The sequence below is a fragment of the Columba livia genome, chromosome 2 (genome assembly GCF_036013475.1).
Source record: "Columba livia isolate bColLiv1 breed racing homer chromosome 2, bColLiv1.pat.W.v2, whole genome shotgun sequence".
Taxonomy (NCBI): domain Eukaryota; kingdom Metazoa; phylum Chordata; class Aves; order Columbiformes; family Columbidae; genus Columba; species Columba livia.
The window spans coordinates 105,578,612-105,594,705 of NC_088603.1; the positions used below are offsets into that span (position 1 = coordinate 105,578,612).

The 16,094-nt window shown below is 41.0% G+C and overlaps 1 protein-coding gene and 1 long non-coding RNA gene across 5 annotated transcripts in view; one reads left to right on the plus strand and one right to left on the minus strand.

Moving 5' to 3' along the window:
- Positions 1-16,094, minus strand: part of CDH7 (cadherin 7) — a 138,882-nt gene that overhangs the window by 79,916 nt on the left and 42,872 nt on the right. Inside the window, exon 1 of one of the 4 annotated variants that reach the window (XM_005498712.3) lies at positions 5,770-6,498. The exons of 2 other annotated variants lie outside the window; for them this stretch is intronic. The gene's annotated coding sequence lies outside the window, so the exon portion shown is untranslated. Of the gene's footprint in view, positions 1-5,769; positions 6,499-16,094 lie in introns of those variants that run through there. One more of the 4 variants, XM_013367903.3, reaches the window with a different exon arrangement.
- Positions 4,898-8,822, plus strand: LOC110361090 (uncharacterized). Its single transcript, XR_010470423.1, has 2 exons — positions 4,898-5,801; positions 6,517-8,822. It is a non-coding gene; the product is annotated as an uncharacterized LOC110361090 (long non-coding RNA).

The following is a 16,094-nucleotide window of genomic DNA, read 5'->3' on the forward strand; positions in this document are numbered from 1 at the left end:
AAGGCAGATCGGATCTGCAATTGTTTTGTAGTTTGTCTTTAAATATGCTTTTTTATAAAATAGTGTCATTTTCTGAATAAACAGGACTCAGAATACAGAAAAATGAGAAATATTTATGCTCATAATTGATGTCATTAATTACCTCAGGCCATAAGTGCACCTTAGCATCTTTTTTCTGGATCTCCAAAATGTTACTCACCTCCCTGAACAGAAGCAAATGCAATCTTGTCTCCTCACTCACACTTAGGCTACATAAAAATTAATTCAGGCTTTAAAAATAAAACTGCTTTGTCTGCTGGTATAGTTAAAGCACTAGGCTGCACCTTTCACTTTTAAGATTGCATTCCATATGTACTTTGCATATAGCCCTGACAATCACAAATACGAAAAATATAAAGTATATCAACCAGTGTTTAGTTCAAAGAGTATGTTACATGCTCTGGACTGTGCACATACCATGTCTGACCAGAGCAGTAACATGATGTCTCTGTGAGCAGCTATAAGAATACAAAAGAAAAACATAAAAAATATCCACTAAATACCTACTCGAGAGAGAAGGTTAACGTTCTTAGATTGCTGGTTGATATGTAAAAACATCTGACTGAAGAATCTACGTCTGAAAACATAATAACCTCTTTATTCAATACATACCATAAAACTTACATTTTCTCCCATCTACTGTGGGAAATTGAACTATATTTAAGCCATAGTTGAGTAGCAGAAGTGTTCTCTTGAACACTGCTAATCTTAAAAATGTTACTACTCTACTTTGCCAAAACAATCTGCTAGTGTCAAAAAGACACTATTATACATTGTCTCAGAGGGGCAATCTTGATTTGTTGAAAACATTCAGATCATGAATAAGATCCTCAGCTTTAAGGAGTAGTTCCCCTCTCTGTAAGCAATTAAGGGTAATTTACACCCACTGAAAATCTCTCTGAATATTTTGCTTCTCTCCATAATTTCTAAAACACATCAAAACTAGTCCTTGCTGTTTGTGTGTAGCAGTGAGAATCTGCAGATATGGACAAAATACATCTTCAGTCTCCTAGATAACCTTGTGAAAGCTCTCTTTCCCTACCCTTGAGATTCCCCCAGCCTCGCAGGGCCATTTGCTGAATGCTGTTGAAGTCATCTTCCTACCATCTAACCTTTGCAGCTGAAGTACAAATTCCTACAGACTTCCACTTATATATTGCTACCAGTGTCATAGTACCAGCCTAGGCTATGAACCACATCATTTGCCTATCAGCCTCTTCAACCCAACAGGGAATTTTGTCCTTCACTGTGTATTGTCTTAAAGTCTTTCCAGGGCACAAAATTATTTGGGAAGAAGTAGGAATCTAAAACATTTTCCATTACTAAACTCCGCCAGTCTGGATTACACTTCTCTGTGCTGAAATCTCACCGTCAGCTCAGGGCATCCATTTAAGGTGTAACTGAAGAGCTTTCCATTCCTATTGCCTTCCTTCTCCCCATTCCCCGGCATTACTTTCCTCTCGTCAGGTTGCTTCAGTTTTTGATACCATTGTAAAACCTGGACCTCACTGTCTCTGAAAGTGCAACCCAGACAATACTTGCTAGTAAATCTTGCTTTAGCTTGGTCAATAGCGCACAGTTATCTCATGTTTGGGAGTTTTTTTCCTCTACTTTAGTCATTCAATAAAGTAAGACCCTGTGTGTTGAGATAATTCTGAGGGTGGCTGTTGCCACTGGATTTTGAACCATGATCCCTTAAACACAGTGGAATCAGCAGGTGAGCTCCCTGACAGCTGAACTACCCTCACTGAAGTATTTATGTTTTGACATTCAATTTTACAATAACCATTGGAAAGGGTGTCACTTTCCGTGGCAGAGAAAATTCCCCTTTGTTATGAGCCTGCAGGTCCTCCATGTCACACATCCTAAATATCACAGGAGACTCTTTTGGAGGCATAGGAACTCTGTGATCCTTGAGACTAAGTGTTTAGAGAAGATAACATGTCTAATTATGGTGTAGATTGTAATGTCTGGTTATCACTTTTTTCAAGGAAAGAAAAAAAAAAAGAAAGAAAAAAGGAGGGTGCCTTGGAGCAAGTGAGGTGAGGACCTTTTAGTGAAATGAAGCTCTGCAAGTCAAGGCAGTACAATGAAACCTATTAACTCCCCGTGCCAGATGACATTACAACTACAGACCACAGCCTCCTGCCGCTAACTGGCCCAAATATTCACATGGGAGATCTGTAAATGTAGTGCACATTCTGCAGTCTGCATCTGGTTATCAAGCAAAAAAACTATCCCTGCTCCAAGCATATGGCACTGTTACACTGAACCAACTCCAATACCCCCTGACTCAGGTGAAAGGAACTGATGAGACAACAGAAAATGGCTAGGCACACTCCAATAAATGATATGGCTTCAGAAAATGCATAAAGAAAACCAGGCAACAGCTTTTGGTCTTCCATTTTGCTCTGCAGTTGATCATAAGATTGTATGTGGCTAGAGTGCTGAGTTGTTTAGGTTGTTGGTAGGTTTCTTTTTCCCCCCCAAGAAAAATTAACAAAACAAAGTTGGTTTTGTTTTTTTAAAAAATATTTCCTCCCTGTGAAAGTGCTTTGTTGGTTTTTTACCTTAACTTGGTACATTTAGATCTGAACTTCTGGAAAGCATTATGCTAATTTGATCAGTTATTGAAAAGAAACACCAGCAGTATTTGTATACCTGTGACCAATCAAGTCAAATATTTAAATTTCCACAAGCTCAAATTCTGCAGCCTCATTTAAGCTGAGGAACTTCACATAATACCTAGGGATGACTTTCTTGCAGAACCGCTGAATTCCCAGAGGAGGCACTCCTGCATTACCGCTTAGAGTTAAGCCTGGTTTGACAAGAACTGAAGTAACCATCATCTCTTTTATGCACCCTTCCTCAGGTAGAATTTAATTATTTTTGTTGCCATAAAAAAACACCCAGTAGAAGCATGAAAGCATACATAGAAAAAAAAAAAAAAAGTGCGTAATAAACTAAAGGGTTTATAACTGAATGCCTCAGGAAGGGCCTTCACTGAAGAGCTGCTTAGCAGATCAGATATTGAATCAATAGCCAAAATCATACATAGAAACTTAGTAGCCAACTTGTCACTGAAACTGACACCCAAGTCAAGTTGAAAATATTTTCTGTTTTCATTTGACACTGGAGTCAATCCATGAGTTGAATACCTTTGAGAAAACACTTAGCCAGGTTTATAAGAAAGTAGAACAACCTAAGGTTTTGCATTAATAATGATTTTCTTCAGTCAAGTCTCTGCTGAAGAAACAGAAAAATATGGACACAACATGCACACACACACAGTTGAAAATGATAGGCGAAAAATCTATGTGGATGCTATATCCGTTCTGCTCATCAGATAATTCATGGATAATCTGCAGTTATAGAAATACATTAAAATTACCCTTTTATATGGAAAGATAAGAATACTTTGCTATTAAATCAATAGCAAATAATCAAGAGTGCTTTGCTATTAAATCAATAAAGGAGACCTAAGAGACTTGTGAGGCTGTCATCTGACTCTTAACACAATTCTAATGACCTACATCAGCCTTTAATTACAGTAAAGTCTCCCATTATAAGGGTGAAATGCCCTCTGATTAAAACTGCAATCTTTAATGGCTTTCGCAAGGAAATAGTCTACATTACTGATGTTTAGGTTTTTTTATTCACTTTAACTGACAGGCACTTCTAACATGCAGTGGTACCTCAGATTATTACCTTTGATATTTCCCTAATATTCCAGGTAGATTTTAATCTATATTAAGTACTCAAACCCAAGATATTTCACATACTTTACATTAAAATTGTTAGAGTCAGCTTTCAGGTCCTTTGCTCTTCTTCCCTTGCTGTGGATTTTATTGTAATTGTTTTTCAAATCTTACTTAGCCTTTCTTCCTGACCCTAAAAAAGAAATGTGTCTAGATTAGATCCCCTGGTAGCTCTCAGGCTTGAGAGCTAGAAAAGTGTGTACAAGGACTTCAAACACGATGTCACATTTTGTCCCTTGATAGTTATTTTGGATTTGTTTAGTGGGGTTTTTCTTCTTTTTTTTTTTCCCCCAAAGATGATAACACACCCATTGCACTGAACCAGCTCTAACTAGGCACAGTTGTATTATTTCTAAACATCCTCACTTCACTTTTGCATCTTTAAAACTGTTGTAATATTGCTATGAGCAAAGCAGCATAATTTCCCAACTGATCTTTACTATTGACCTGTTGTACCATCAGAAGCTATTTTCTAAGCAAACTTAATTTACATATGCTACTTTCATGTTATTATTCTAACTTGTCCATCTGAATAGATCTTCACCTGAGATTATATAGCCCTATCTTCTTCAGAAACAGAATAAGTTTCTGGCTTTGAGCAGTAACAATTCCCTGCAAGGAACAATAAGTAAACATAACAAGGGTAGAAAAGTAAAAGTCACACGTCACTATCAAGGAGAGATTGTTTCAGAAACTGGCATTCTTAAAAGTTTGTCTCCTTTATTTACTTATATGTCCAGGAAAAGTGATTTATTTTCTGCAAAGCTGTACAATCGCCTATGTTTTAGCTGAAAAATGGTAAGGCAGTATGTCTTGTTAGAGAGACTATGAAGTATATGCTGCCCTTTCAAGTCTCTGCTTTAACTTGAGAAGTTTTCTATTGGAACACAAGATTTTATCCTTGCAATAGGAAAATATTAAAGTATCAGCATCATAGTTCCCAGAATCAGAGCGCCTCACTAGTGTCCGTCTCCCGTCCTTCCCTAAATTCCTCAATTTGCCAGGGCAGACATTGCAGAATCCTGGCTCACCTGAACTACCTCACCTTTTGAAAACATGAATATAAAGACTAAATCTTATCTCAAAAAGGGGTAGTTTTTCCTTCATTTAGCAACTAGAAGTCTGAGCATCCAGATCACAAATCACTTCCCACTGGTGCACACAACCTATTACAGGAAAGCAGGACATGCCTGTGTGTGGATAGATGTGGGGACAGGGCAGAGGGGGAAGGGTCAGTATCAGACAGTCAAGCACTGCAGAGCTAGCCTTACCAGCTGAATACTAATCAATGAAATAAGCTCCCATCATTTCAACATTTGCAAACTCTAAGACACCCTTAACATAAAAGAAGGAAAGCTCTGGGAAACAACACGGGAAATTTCCTGGCCTCAGTAATCATTTTCTCTGTAGCATCAGTGCCAGACTCTCAGATCAAACAAGACAGACACTTAGGCTTGGCAGAAAAGACCGAGATAGTCAGGACTTAGTGTTGCCTGTATTCTGCAGAAGTCTGTGGTCCTCCCTTCCCCCACTCTACCTCCCCGATCGTCTGTGAGACTTCCCAAAGAGTCAGAGAGATGCTATTGTTCTCTTATGTTTCAGAAGGTGCACACACGCTTTTATCATTAGGGCTCTTACTTCCCACGGTTTCCCTACCATACGTGCTGCCGGTGCCCCGGCGGCCGTTCCCAGCCGCGCTACCCGCGGACGCTCCCCGGGCCGCCCCGCCGGTCCCTTCCCCGCCGCCCCCGAGCAGGCGGAAACCGAAACTTCCCCTGCGCCGCGGCAGCGCTGCCCTGCTGACTGCGCAAAGCCACAGCCCCGCTGCCCAGCAGAATCAGTTTAGGGACACGGGTGAGAAAAAGAACCGCACGCAGCCCTTGCCTGCAACTACTCCGATCTGCTTGTACCTACATGGGAGGGGGAAGGGGAGAGGAAAGCAAGGAAAGGCACAGGTGCAGCCGGCACTTACCTGCTCCCCCCCTCCCTCGGCTGCCCAGCGCAGTGAGTATTTTAATCCTAAGGGCCGATGGTGCCTCCGCGGCGAAGTGCTGGCGGGATGCTCCCAGGCGGGTGCAGGGCTGCGGGCGGCGGGGCGCCCGCCTGGCATGGGGGCTGCGCGCCCGCCCGCGCACTCGCCCGCACCCGCGGAGGTAGGAGCGCCGCCGCCGCTCCTCCTCTTCCTCGTCCTCCGCGGCACGGCGCGGCACGGCCAGCCGCCGGGCACACGAAGAGAGAAGTGGGTGCCGGTGCCAAGCCCAGCTCCGACTGGGTGCGGATCGTGGCTGCGGGAGGAGGAGGAAGAGGAGGGAGGGAAGGAAGGAGGGGGGAGGGAGGGAAGAAGGCAGAGGAGGTGGGGATGCTGCTCTGGGCAAGGGGATATCACCGCTCAGCGGCCGGAGCCGGCTGCCAGCTCCGTCCGAGGGCGATTGGAGGAGGCACGGGGACTCTTTGTACCTTCCCAAGACCCGGCGGTGGCTATTGAAAAGGGATCCAGGGAGCAAGCAGCCTGCCTGGCCCCACTCCCCCCCGCCGTCTCTCCTCCTCCTCCACCTTGACAGGATATACAGATGGAGTATTTTGGATAAAAATGAGGAGCCGGGCCAGGGGGTGGGGCGGGAGCCAATCTATCTCCCGATTTGCATTTGAAACGCGGAGCTCAATGAGAGAGTTTAAGATTTCTTTTTTTTTTTTTTTTTTTTTTAATTCGCCCGCCCAGATTGTCCCAGAAGCCGCTATCAGTTGAGTTCCTGAGGCGTGAAGGCAAAGTCGCAAAACTAATCCGAACTTGCGGGTTCCCTCCTTTACAGTTTTGCCCTTTCAGTCTCCCCAGCCTGCCCTACTTCTGCTTGCAAAATCCGCACCTCCTTCCCCGGCCCGTTCGCTTAGCCGGCGGTGAGGAAGCCGGGGGCTACAGGGCAGTGAGCTGATGGGCCAGGTTCCCTCTCCAGGTCCCGGCGAAGCTCTCCCGGGGCAAGACATGGACCTACTCAAGGGACCTAAAACCCCGTAATCCTACTGCCCTCCGCCTCCCCAGCGCTGTGCTGTCCCTCCTACTCCCCCCCCCGCCTATAAACCGGGGAGGTAGGGGGAGGGAAATGAAGGGGGGAGGAGAGGATTAAAAAAAAATACATGGAATAAATAAAACAGGTGTTTTCATACAGTAAACGGTGGAGAGAGGCGACTGTGCCCATGCTGGGGCTCTGCGCAGCGGCAGGAGGTGAAGGCACAGTGTCATGCTGGGGTTGGTGTCTGGCAGCATCCACGCACAGCTCCGCAACCCCGGAGCTGCCCGGGGAAGCCACTCTGAGAAATGAATATCTGCTTTGTTTGGACTTGGTCCGGCTAGGAAAGCGGCAGCACAAAGTTTCTGCCTCATTTCAGCACTGCTGAAGCCTTTTGGATCTGCAGAATGAAACAAATCTACAACTGAGACGTGATCAGCCAGGAGTCAGGATGCCTCCTGAAAAAAAAAGAAGAAAAAAAGCAGCAGAGGTTCCAAGTGTTGGCAGAGCTGCTGAACTGACATTTTCCACGGACAAAAATATTTTTAACACCTACTGTTTTTAGAACAATGGATTGTACCAAGGGCAACTGTAAGAAATGAGCCTTGGCCAACAAAATGTCTTTTGATTTATAGTTTTACCAGAAAGGCATTCTCAACATACCATGAACAAACTAATAATGTGCATTTATAATTAACTTTAATTCCTATTACACATGATACATTATACTATGAAGTGTGGTGTCAACAATAATATAGTAATCTGAGGGCAGTTACCTCTTTAAAAAACCTGAACAAAACCAATTAGTTTAGATCACAAAATATTTTTTTACATCATTTTAATTTCTGAATGTGTTTGTAGCATTTGAATACACGAGTGCAAACATGCATGAGTATTTTAGTAAATGCAATATGTAACTCCTATGTGTTCCTCATTTTTTAGCTTAATTTTCAGACGTGATTTTCAATGTCACCATTCTAATCAGAAAGGCAATTCAGCATCATGGCATTTGTGAACTGAAGAAGTGGTTTAAAGAGGGCAACTAGAAGCAATCTTCATTCTCCAAGTTATGGAGCATCTGAGTGCATGGTTACAACGTAATAAGATGTATTCAGGCAAGAAAATCCTGAAACATGATTGCACACAGTTGCTTAAGATTGTAATTAAGGATTCTTCTTTCCTTTGTCCTCTTTCCCCCAATCCCTAATTCATCTTTCACAACTTAATCAAAATAAGACTCTTTGCACTGATCCTTAGAGGACAAGGTTCAAGGACAGATTATCTTTTTTCATCACTAAATATCACAAACACCTCTGCTTTATCTTCTTTCAAATTTGTTCTGAGACATAACCAGTACTTCTTGGAAACCTTATCTTTTCCTACTTAATTCAGTTTCTGTGACTTCAGTGGTGAAAATAGAACAGTTTAAAAAGCAAAAACAAACAAACAAACAAACAAAAGTTTGTTTGGGAATTAAAAAAAAAAAAAAAAGAAAACCACAAAAACCAATAACAACAACCAACAAAAACAACAACAAAAACACAAAAACACTAAAACACAAAAAAAACCCAAACCAACCAACTAGCCAAAACTACAAGGGGCAGCACCGTCAAACTCACTCTGCTCTACAGATTTCAGATTCAAAATAGGGACTGAACAGTTTTACAGTCACTTAAAATCTATAAAGGAAGGATTCTTTCTCCTTAATTTTGGTTCTGATCCAGATATTTCTAATGTAGAATTGGAATAGCCAATTATCACCCAATTAAAAAGCTTTCATGTGTAGACCTTCACAGAGTATTTCATGATGTTCTTACTAACTTAACAGACCTCTCTCAAGGATGTGCTTTATGTTCCAAAATCTATATTCTCTCTAGCAAAACCTTTCATTAAACTGTATGCCTGTGAAAACATTTGAACTTATTTTTACCATGTTGAAAATAGGGTAGATATTTCTGTCCGATTGTTTTTCTAAATGCTTATGCTGTCATATCAAAATAAAATGTATTAAACCCTTTGACTTTCATGGAAGCAAAACAACCCAGTGTCTCCAAGCAAAAAGTGTGACTAAGCAGGCCAATTTAATTTCATTGCACAGGCAGTATAAAATATAAAGAAGCAATTATTCATAGTCACTTTTGGCAATCTACCATTTTGAGTAACATAAGCAAATGTATATTTTTAATACAATTTGTTCTTGACTATCTTGGTGGTGGGTTTTTGCCAGTGAGTCAGTCCATTCCAATACATTGGCTGGATAATTTTGGCTGAAATCCGTACAGTGCTGTTGTATTTCCTTCTAATATGTTTTGTGGTGCATTTAGTCATCTTGAGAGGTACAGGTGTGCTGTTTCTGGAGGAAAGTCTACAATTTGTAAAAACAAACATTGGACCATGCTAGACTGTCTCTTAGATAGGCCCCGTAAAGACTGACCGAAGCATCAAAGGGTACACTGGTACTGGCACCTTTCCCAGCTTTTGACTTCTGAAAGTATCAAGGATGCCTCTTCACAGTACAACTTGTGATGCTGTTCTGTATAGCAGATACACAGACAGATTTAGGACCACAAAACCTGATCTGAAACATGCTCTCAAATGCTTCTTTCACAATAAGAACTTTCATGGTCACTTCTTAGGGAGGATTTTGACCCAAGGAAGAAAATTGAAAACGTTTACTGTTGTCCTCAGTTTCCTGAGCCACTGACAGTCTCTAAACATCAGCATTACTATCTGTACCGTCTATGTGTACAGACTGAAAAAAAGCAATGATCTCTGGTAATTGCTACCTGGATGCTAGTGATTAATTGACGGTGTGGGCAGGAGTAACTTCCATTATACACACATAAAATCATAGAATCATTTCAATTGGAAGAGACCCTCATGATCATCGAATCCAACCATAACCTAACTCTAGCACTAAACCATGTCCCTAAGAACCTCATCTAAACACCTTTTAAACACCTCCAGGGATGGTGACCCCACCACTTCCCTGGGCAACCTATTCCAATGCCTGACAACCCTTTCCATGAATATATTTTTCCTAATATCCAGTCTACACCTCCCCTGGCACAACTTGAGGCCATTTCTTCTTGTCCTATCACTTGCCACTTGGGAGAAGAGACCAACACCCTCTATGCTACAACCTCATTTCAGGTAGTTGTAGACAGCTATAAGGTCTCCCCTCAGCCTCCTTTTTCAAGGCTAAACAGCCCCAGTTCCCTCAGCCGTTCCTCATCAGACCTGTGCTCCAGACCCCTCACCAGCTTTGTTGCCCTTCTCTGCACTCACTCTAGTACTTCAACATCCTTCTTATGATGAGCGGCCCAAAACTGAACACAGGATTCAAGGTGGGGCCTCACCAGTGCTGAGTATAGTGGCACAATCACTTCTCTGCTCCTGCTGGCCACAGTATTCCTGATACAAGCCAGGATGCTGGTGGCCTTTTTGGCCACCTGGGCACACTGCTGGCTCATATTTAGCCGGCTGTCAATCAACACCCCCAGATACCTTTCTGCCGGCCACTCTTCTCCGAGCCTGTAGCATTGCCTGGGTTTGTTACGACCTAAGTGCAGGACCCAGCACTTGGCCTTGTTAAACCTCATACAACTGGCCTCAGCCCAACAATCCAGCCAGTCCAGATCCCTCTGTATGGTCATCCTACCCTCCAGCAGGTCAACACTCCCCTCCAATTTGGTGTCATCTGCAAACTTACTGAGGGTGCACTCAATCCCTTCATCCAGATCATTGATAAAGACATTAAACAGAACTGGCCCCAATACTGAGCCCTGGGGAACACCACTCATGAGCGGCCACCAACTGGATTTGGCTCTGTTCACCACAGCTGTTTTGACCCAGACCTGCAGTCAGTTCTTTATCCATCGCAGAGTGCACCCATCCAGGCCATGAGCTGCCAGCTTCTCCAGGAGAACGCTGTGCGATACGGTGTCAAAGGCCTTACTGAAGTCTAAGTACACAACATCTGCAGCCTTTCCCTCATCTACTAGGTGAGTCACCTTGTCATAGAAGGAGATCAGGCTGGTCAAACAGGCCCTGCCTTTCACAAACCCATACTGACTGGGCCTGATCATATGGTTCTTTTGTATGTGCCATGTGATGTTACTCAAGATCATCTGCTCCATGACCTTCCCCAGAACCAAGGTTAGACTGACAGGTCTGTAGTTCCCTGGATCCTCCTTCCGGCCCTTCTTGTAGATGGGCATCACATTAGCCAACTTGTGGGTGTCCAAGCGGTGCAGCAGGTTGCTAACCATTTCCCCTTTGATTACTGGGGCTTCATTTTTCATTCTACTCCCCATCCCTGTCTTCTGTCTCAGGGGGTTGGCTACCTGGAGTACAACTCTTCTGACTGTTAAAGCAACAGTTTACAGAAGTCCTTTGTCCTCTTTTCCAGAAAATTTATATGGATATTAGGCTTTCATGAGGCAGGTAGGAGAGCTTGCACTTTAAGATCTTTTTTAAAGGAAAACACTTCTTACCACCATGAGCTCATGTTTGCCCTGTACAAGTACTAATGCCTCCATAAATCACTCTTAGGTAAGGACTTCTGCTGTATAGAGATATTATTTACAGGTGGCATTAATTCTGATTTCTCACCTTCTGTATCACATGGGAAGTTACTGCTTATTGCTGCGGTTGCACCTGCTCTGATTAAAATCTAGAACAGAGGATTGCTTGACTTCAGTCTCCTTATGTTTTCATTTCTACAAATAGCAGAAGGAAAACCAAAAAGCCTATTGAAATTTAAGACACTCATGGCCTTTAAGAAGATACTCAACACAGGAATGTCTCTACCTTTCTGTATCCTCCCAGTCATGGCTTAATTCCCCATTTAAACATATTTTTGGAAGCAATTACATGGTTGTCTATATTCCAGGACTTTTTCCCACCCCCTATGGAGCCACAGGGGACCTACTTAGTAACCTCCAACCTGTTCTTTAGAAGACATTTAGCAGAATATCCTCTTAAGATTTGTCATTGCAAAAGACATAATAATATGAAACAAACTGTAGCAAATAACAATAGTGGGGATTGAATTGGTGAATTTATAAGGTCTCTATGTATTGACAACAACTCATTCCACTTACGAAGTGCTACCTTATCAATTCATCATTACCATAATGGCTCCATCTGTTACTCTGAGGTTCGTATGTAACTTCTCCTGAGTTTCTACAGTCTTTTGATTATGTATTTTGCCTACATATACTAGTAAAGATGGATAACTGGTATATTTGCAGGAACGGTATACTTCAGAAGTAAATCTAGTTAATCATCTAAGGCAATATAACTGTAAAAGTAATATGAAGTTGCTGTTGCCTAAGGTAACAAATGTGAATGCAGATAAAAATTGAGTTCATTCAGGAAGAACAGAGAAAGGCAACAGAAGGAGTTGTAGAAAAGTACCCTGTAAAGTTAAGAAACTGTAGATAGAAAATAGGCTCATCTAATCATAAGGAGGCTGCAAAATTAAAAGATTCTGCCATTGAGAATAATTTATTAGTCACACAGCAGTAAGAACAGCACAAGGAGGAATCAATTGAAAAACAACTGCATGGGAAGAATTTTGAAAATCTCACAAGAAGCCGGTGGCACATGGCAGGTAGGCTGTCAGAAGACTGAAAATAGAACAGGAGTATTTCTTTATGGCCACAGAGGAATGACTATTTGTAAAAGCAAGGACAGATAGCTTAAAAAATCCCTAAGATCAGAACGTAGGTTGTGTGACCAGGCTCCAGATAATATTCATCATATCATAAGTTGATGTACCAAGCTGGCCAGCACTGAGATAGAATATGGCAGGACAAAGCTGGCAGTGCTGTACACTGAGTGCTCTGTAAGAAGTATGGGTTACCAATAGGGGGAAAAAAAAAAAAAAAAAGGCAAAAAAGCAGCAGCTGCCAAAGAAAAGTGCTAAGAATAAAAGCATTACAATTATTTTAACAACTTTAGAGTAAAAAAAACTAGAAGTAAGAGCTAGGAAATTATGTAAGACAATTGAAAGGGAGGAAGAATGCTTAAAAAGCCTTTTTTTTCTGTTTCATGCAAGGAGATCATTCAAACAAAAAACACTAGGAGAGGCACAGTCAGGGCAGGAGCAGAAGAAAATCTAGTTTCTGTGAAGTGCAAACAAAGTGTCAACTACTTCTGAATCCTTGGACCTACACTAAAATTGAAATGGTACTGGGCAAGTTCAACATTAGCTCTATAACAGACCTCACATAGCTACATTTATGAGCATCTGTTGATGAAACAGCAAGATCCTGCTGGTGGGGAAGAAGCATCACTATTTTTATAATCAACACTCCTCTCTTTTTTGATGTATGCAGAAAAAAATTAGGTTAGATAAGTTTCTGTTGGATATTAAGCTCAGTTCTGCAGGGCATTCACACTGTGGCACAAGTAAGGTCAATTTTTCAGAGGCATTGCAATCTAAACTGAAAACATTTGTCTGATCCTATGAAAAGTCATACATAGGAAGTCAAATTGACTTCAGGGAGTTTTGCACACTTCAGGGGGTGCTACTGTGTAAGAGTTGTCTGAAATTCTGCAGTTAAGTTACTTAATAATAATAATAATAATGCCAATAATAATAATAATAATAATAATGCCAATATATGCACAAATAAACCAGTAAATGCCCATACACAGCAGGATGTGTCACATCAGGTCAAAATCTATACTCTGCATCTATACAAAATTAATGTGAATAACTACTCCACTGACCTCTAAACCCAAACCACAATTCAGTGTTCCAGTGTAGCTTGTCAATACAGGCTTGAATACTTGCATGAACAAAACCAGAGATTGCAACTGCAATTTTAAAAGAATCTTCTGAATAATTGGCCCAAATTATTTATACTCCTGTAACATGACTGGTATTCAAGAAGCTCATAAGCTTCCCTGTGTAAACACATTAGCTAAGTAAGCAAATTTTATTTACCTGTACATTTGTCCAGGGACCACAGCAATAATTGGACAAGCTTGCTCTCTTTCTTTCAAAAAAACCCAAAACCAAAGACAAAAACAAGCACAAAAAATCCCCCAACCTCAAAACACTAAAGATTTAAAAACTGTAAAATCTGACCATTATAAGCACAAGAAACACTACAAGCAAGGAGCATGCTGGTGACCCTTGTTTTTCACCTTCAGGCAATCAAACTTTTCATGTCTGAATGTTAACCTAAATGCTAAACTTTTATACCTGAATATTTATGGAGTAAGAATTCTAAAACTGTATGTAAGCAGTTGTATAGGAAGCAGAAGGAAATATCTTCTAAGTGAGCTAGAGAAAAAATGTGACTATCTTCATCATCTTGAACTGCCCACTCTCACAATTACTTGGTGTAAGTGCTGAAGGAGGCATAATTTGATATGTCAATTTTCCACCCAGCTAAAGTATCCATTATTTTTTTTATTCCTCATGAATGACAAATCAGACATTACTTTTATATTTAAAATGTTAAAAGCATTATAAATCCCTTAATCCTATCCAACTTCTATCTGTTCTTGGGATAGATTCTGCATTCATGAAAATCAATGGAAAAACATCTTTTGATTCAGTGACAGAAGAATAAGTTTTATGGAAGATCTAAGTCATTGTTGGTTAGAAATCTAGCTCAGTGTAGGGAGCATGGCACTTTTTCTCACCCCTGCAGAAAGTGGTAAAAATCTTTGCTCATTGCTCTGAAGATTCAGGTCCCACAGTGTTACACCAATGGTTGCGCTGCAAAAATAAAAACATTGGTTGATCAGTTCCTATATCCTCCTATTTCTACCCATACCTCTAAAGAGAAAAAAAAAAAAAAAAAAGGCTGAGGGCAGGTGAAAGAAAATAGCAGTTCTCTGAAACTCTGAAACCTGCTTCCTCCCACACTTAGCAGGTTAATAGTATAGTCACCAAGGGTCACCAGCACCAAAAGGAAGAGCGATTCAATCCCCTTCATACTGGCCTCTGGAGACATCAGGCGCTGGTCACTAGGATGCTGTGTCTAATCATTCAGCAACACTGACATTAGTGTTACCAGTCCTACCTACCTTGATTTTTTTGACAGAAGTACTGCTTTTGTTTTCACTTGAGTCACTGAAGTCTGTCATGTATTTCTGTTGTGAACTTTTTGAGACAAGGGTTTTTTTGGTCAACCATGGGACACAGACAGAGCACAAGCACCCTGATCTCAGTGTGAAGTACCACCATACAGATAAATATAAATAATTTACTACATACATGCATACAATATACAAATAAGTCAGCTACTTTAAGTCATCTCATGTCATTGAGCTTGTGTTCATCCATATATATTCATGTTACTTTTAATGACCATGTCCTGATGGAACAAATTTCAGTAAAACTGGAAACACTGCAAGATTTCTTCTTGAGGATTCTAGCACTATCTTCTGTGTCTAAAAGTCTGTACTTACATAAAACTTTATTGGTAATCTATGCAATTGAGTAGCTACTAGACTTTTGAGTAGCTTTTATTTAATTTATTGTGATTACCTTCAAAATAGTGGAAGGGTGAAAAGAATGGCTTCATGTATGTGATGCAACATACATCCTCAGTCTCAAGGCCAACAAAAGAATAGGTGCCTTTTGAGCAGCAGATGCCTGCAGGAGGATAATATACCCACCAGTTACTCAGCTGCTTCATCTGTCATTTTTATGAAGGCATGTCATGGTTGGACAGAGCAAAATTGCCTGTGAAAAGCTATGTGAGGAAAAGAGGGAGACAGAAACAGGTAACTGCCTCTTCGTAAGTGCTAGATTAAATTAATATTTATGGTGGGGGGTTGGGCGGGGGGGGATGGGGAGGAGAGCACACAGGAAAACAAACCTAACAACTTTACAAAATACATCTTCAAAAAATATCAGTCATCGCAATAGTGCTAAAATGCTGCAGTTGCTCCACTTCTATTACTAGTTGTTTTAAAAGATAAATTAATGTGGAAATTAGAAAGTAACAGATGTCAAAGATTCTTAAGCATAAATTCCTTCACACTTTTTATTAAGTGTGGTTAAGATTTCAGTTGTCAAACACCCTTTGTTTCAGAGAATAAAAGCAAACAAGGGAAAATTTAACTGTTCTTCAGTGTTCTAAGACCACTGAGCTCTGTCATTTGCTGAAGATTTGTTTTCTGACACTTTTACCAGAAAAGGGAGAGAGGAGGGGGAATAAAGTGTTTCTTCAAAAGCATTCTGACCCATAAAAAGACCCAACTGTGTGTGTTGGGAAACATGTCCAAAAGCTTCTTTATTTAAGGCTTTTTTCTCTTTCAA